The sequence below is a fragment of the Corvus cornix genome, chromosome 2 (assembly GCF_000738735.6).
Source record: "Corvus cornix cornix isolate S_Up_H32 chromosome 2, ASM73873v5, whole genome shotgun sequence".
Taxonomy (NCBI): Eukaryota; Metazoa; Chordata; class Aves; order Passeriformes; family Corvidae; genus Corvus; species Corvus cornix.
In genome coordinates this window covers 111,777,528-111,782,898 of record NC_046333.1, presented here as the reverse complement: position 1 = coordinate 111,782,898, position 5,371 = coordinate 111,777,528, and the positions used below count along the sequence as shown (strand labels likewise).

General features: G+C 39.6%; 1 non-coding gene across 1 annotated transcript; it reads left to right on the top strand.

Moving 5' to 3' along the window:
- The first annotated feature begins 4,647 nt into the window (after positions 1 to 4,647).
- On the top strand, positions 4,648 to 4,720 carry TRNAA-AGC. Its single transcript has one exon. It is a non-coding gene; the product is annotated as a tRNA-Ala (tRNA).
- Positions 4,721 to 5,371: the final 651 nt, after the last annotated feature.

Below are 5,371 nucleotides of genomic sequence, written 5' to 3'. Positions count from 1 at the left end.
ACCTGTTCACCGCTCCATCTATAAAGGAATAAAAGGAGGGCAGCAGCTGCCCTAGAGGAGAGAGTTGCTATGGGGGTGGGTGGAAGCATATGCCTCTACAGAAGGTTCTAGCACAGCGCAGGGCGTGCTTGGGAAGGGCGGAGCAGAGGTCAGGTCCTGAGAGGCCGGGAAAGTGGGAACATGTGGGGTGGGGGAGTTGTGTCTGCTCTGTTGTCACTTGGAGCAAGTCCGGGCTGAAGACCATTGAAAGACAAAGCAGGCGGAGGAGGTTTGTGCACAGCCTTTTACCATGGGGTTTTCTGGTTGTGGTGGTTTGTCTTAGTGGGTCTCGCAAAATCTAGTTTTGGAGTCATGGGGGTGTGTGTCTGAAAGAGGAGGTGCAGCAGAGCAGGGCTGCTCCTCAGTGGAGGGGGTGGTTTTGTGGGTTCCTGTGGGGTGCTTCCTATTCCTGTGCTGCTCTGCCATGACTCAGGCTCCAGTCCTCCTTCAGTTTTTCTCAACACCTACAACAACACTATTTACCATTTACATTGCATTAGTAAATTTTAATAGCTGTTATTTTCTTTACTTCTGATACTGCTCATCCAGAGTTTGCTTAACATGTAACATTAAGCCCAGGAGAGAAGTGGAAGACTCAAATCAGAGGATAACTTGGGCTGAAGTGGGTGCTATTCTAAACTTTTTTGTGGTCTTAATTCAGCGTGGTTGTGATGTTTTGAATACACTGTAAGCAGGTAGCTTCATCAATGAATGCAGCTCCTCTAATGATAAGTCTGGTTTCCCTGTTCTAGTTTAAAATTATTGTATGCCATGGTGGTGTATAAATTTAAAAAAGAAAAGCTCTCAGATTTTCATATGGATCTGAGTTATCAGATGTTAAACATACGCTGAACTTCAGTGAGTTCTGTGTATCTTAACCCTCTAGTCTTTGAATATTGCAGCCAAATATGTTTTTCAGTTTATTCCATATAACCAGTTCCTTGGGGCTTTTTATAAATGGTTGGTTTATTTATTTGGATGAGATTATTGTTCTTAAAACTACTGTGTTATTCTGGACACAATCTCATTTAGTGAGTACATAGTTCTGTTCCTTAGTAAAAACCGCAGGATATAGGGATCTGAATCTTCTTAAGTCTTCTAAGCTGTGAAAAATCTTCATTCTCACCCCTGTTAAGTTTGGCATGGAAAAGTGAAAGATGGATAAAAAGCCAAAAGATAAAGAAATTGGCTACTATTCTGTGTAAATCCGTGGCTTGGAAGAGACACTAAATAAAGGTGAGGAAAATCTTGTATGTGCTGTTTAGTGATAGCTGATTAGCCAGGTGGCCTAGGCATAACTAGCACACATTCTCTCCTATGTGGAGTTATAGGGAATGTAGAGAAAATTTAGATTCTTGCAGTAGTGATTTAGAAGACAAAGGTTTGCAGATCCAGTGGGATTCAGGCATAGTCCATCTCACTGTTTTTGTAACAACCTTGTTTGATTTTTACTATTAACTATTAAACAGTTTGTTTTGTATGTAAAATGAGTAATACAGTTTTTCTATATTGTCATCCTGTGTATTTCAAGGAGGGCATTGTACGTGAGCTCTGTGGTGTTGAAACTTTTAAACACTCATTAAATTAGTAGGGATACAACGTCTTCAAAAAAAAATTTGGAATAAGTTCTGATGTGAGTCTAGCCATTTTCCTAGGGAAAAAACCTAAATGCATAATCATGTTAATGTATGACTTCCTATTTCCCCATCTGAAAACAGCATTAAATCATTGCCAATTTGGAATCCGTATGAAAACCTAGATGGAAATTTAAAATCCATGGATCCTTTTAGAAAAAGAGAATGGTAATTTGTGTATTTTCTTGGTATTTCAACTCTCCGACAAAGTTTGAGATTTTACCGGTTGAAATAATGAGGGTGATTTTTGTATTGGTCCTCAGGGAGATGACAGAGTAGCATAAAATGATCTTGCTCAGAGCTGTGCTCTGAGATCACTGCCTTCTTATTAGTGCACAGAGAGCACAGTGTTAACCTAAGTGCTAATCTCGTAAATATACTCAAAGAACATTATGGTGTTGTACTTCTTGCAAAAGCAGTATATTTAATATGAATTATTTTGGCCTTTGCAAGTTTCTGTTGTGGCTGCTAATGGTAACTGAAGTTACTCAGGATGCCTGGCTAAGCTGATCCTTTGACCAATATTACAGAATTTTGTACTGGTACGTTAGCTCCCAGATGGACTATACTGATTTCCCTCAAACGTGGTAACAGCAGTAGCAAATATTATTAAAAGTAGCAAATCTTTCTAGGGTTTATTATGTTTTGATTTTGGCTTTTTTCTTTTTGGTTGGTTTTATGTTTTAGGATTTCTTTAGCATGTTTATGTCTTATGCTTTGGGTATGAATCAATGAATGATGGTAAAATGGAGGCAGAATTTTATGAACAAGCAATAACATCGTCATCAACAAATCAAGTTTTATTCTCTTTGTGGCCATTAAGAACAGACACACGGATTCTGGGCGATTTCTTCTGACTCATGACATGTCTCCAGTGTTGCTTTTCATGTGATTTACAGTGCAGTTAGTGAGGTGCTGTCTGTTGGGGTTTGAGGGGGGTTTTTTTGTGGGTTTTTTTCCCTCCACAGGATGGTGTGAATTTTGCTGTCCAATTCCATATTTTGATACTGCTTTTCAGTAAAATTATCTCTGAGGTCCAAAACCCATTTCCTTCAACACTTTAAATACAGATTTTCCTTCAATGCTTTAAATATGGGATAAATACTGGATACAGAACTTGAGACATACTTGTTTCATTTTAATGCTATATCTATCAACTTGAAGGTTAGACTATTTAACAGAATGAACTGAATATACTATAGCTGTCCTTACTAATTTTGTCACTGCTTAATTTATAGTTCAGTCTTTTTGGTTGATTTTAAGTAAATTTTACCCTACCTGCTGTGTTAAAGCCTTAAGACTTTCAGTGCCTAGACACAAAAGTTTGTTTATGTGCAGCTGTAAGCCTGCTTGGGGATTGCCTTAATTAAACCAAGTAGATGTGTTTTACCGTTCAAAATCTGGCATGATGAAACCCTCATCCTACCTGGCTGTGTTCATACAAGCCTGATAACTGACACAACTAGAAGGGTTCTGTTTGCTTGCTTATTTGTTTTATAGCGTAGGTGGTTTTGAGACTTAAATAGTTTTTGTTCAGAAGGAATACTAAGAAAAATGTGAAACATCCCAGAATAGAAGGAGCAGCAAGCTTCCTTACTTTGCCAGACATACTGACCTGTGGGACTTTCAGTCAGCCACTTGCTTAAATGTCAGTGGTATCTGCAGCATAATTCCAGTGGTAAGAACTTAATTACCTCCTGCAAATTAATTTCAGATGCTTCTTTCCACATTGATTAGTTTTAAATAGGAAAGGGAGAAACATTTTTTTGGCAAAGCTAGCTGTTACAATCAGAGTGAGGGAATAGGTGGCAAGACACTGGAATTTTGTTAATGGAAGAATCTGCACAGGACTTTTGGTATACGGCTTTAGGGTTAGACCAAAGACTGAAATTTTATTTTGTTTTCTGAAATCACTAATTCATTGAAGAGGAGAGATTTGAAAGATCTTTTTATGTCAGTGTGATTCCTGTGTCTTAAGGCATCCTGGGGAAATAAAGAGTTGTTTGTGTACTTATTGAATAAATTTCATTTCAGGTACTCCTTTTTCTCCAGAAAGGCAGATTATTTAATATTGTACGTTTAATAAAAGTTCACAACTCTGTCTTGCTTTTTTTGTGAAACCAAACCATTGAACAGAATTTTCACTGCTGTTTCATTATAGTGAAAATTTATATTTTTTTACGTTTTAGTTGTATATTCTTGATTTTTATATGTAATTGTCTGTGTGAGTGTGCTCGTTTATCTGGTGATAGAATCACAACTTAAAAATTCCTGAGAGATGTAAGTAAATAATGTGAACTACTACTTTGTTTCCTAGTGTTCCATTTGCCTGGGTGCTTTTTTTTTTTTTACCCCTTTTTTGTAACATGAACCCAGGCTCTTGCCACAAGAAAAAAAGACCTGGAAGAACCCTACCTATTCAGTCATAAATATTTTATATATGGAGAAGGATGTATATTTTGTGGAGAAGGGTAAAGTAATTTAGCTGATTGTCTTCCACCTAGGGATTACAAATAGGAAAAATCTGGTTTAGAAAAATACAGTATTTAAATATATCCAGATTTCTCTTAAGCAGTAATAATTGTTTGGTGTGAGCATAAGTCTGCGATTGCCTAGAAGCACAACCCGGATGTTATCCAGATGCAGCTCCGCTTAACAAGGCGCTTGCTGTTGCCTCGAGGAGTCCAGATACCGGATTAGGCAAAATTCCCACTGCGGCTGTCAAAAGCAGTGCGCTTGCAGGAAGTCCTAATTTTTTCTGCGTTTCACTGGAAGGCTGTGCGCTCTTACTGCCTGCCGGGGACTTCGGGAGGGGATTAGAAGGGCTCGGACTGCCCAGCTACCGTGATTCGGGGGAGGAAGTTTTGTTTGTGTCGGGAGACAGCGGGCCACGTTCAGCGTGCTGTGTGGCTACTCCGCCAGCGAGGAAAGTGACAGCGGGAACCGTGAGTGAGGGGAGGGGGGGACTAGCCAAGGGGAATTAGCTCAAATGGTAGAGCGCTCGCTTAGCATGCGAGAGGTAGCGGGATCGATGCCCGCATTCTCCATCTGCGGGGCCGCTGTTTTGAAGATGCTTTTTCCTGGAGCAGTTTCGTAAGGATTAAAATGAATCAATTTTGAGACACGTTTTCACGATATGGATGATTTAAGTTTTTAACGTTGATCAGAGCTGAGCATTTTTTGTTTTTACAGTGCAAATTATTTTCTCCTCATGGCTAGAGGAAGACACTGAGTGATACTGTGAGAGACCAAATGTCACTTGAAATTCACGTTAGAACAAGCGTGCCCTACCCATCCTACAACGGGTGCAAGGTAGCTGGAGAGACAGTAATTCTGTGGTGAGCTGATGATTTATATAGACCCTACAAACTTTTACATCTTCGCAGAGACAATTTCAGTAACTTTTCGTATCATTAAAAAGCAGTAATAAATGGTCACATTCGGTGCAGCGGTAAAGGACGGAAGTGACTTTTTTTCCTGTGTTACAGAGAGCAACAGCGTTAGTTTTGATGGGTTTGTGAAGAAGTTGTTCTTCGGAGAGTGCACAAGTGTAATCTTGATGGTCAACATTTCCCCTCCCCTTTTATTTGCCGGGCGAGATGGTCTGCATGAGCTGCTGTGGATTTTCTACCACAAACCCGGGACAGTTCATGGAAGAAAATCTTTTCCCACCGTGGCGCTACAGCCGATCAAAAGTC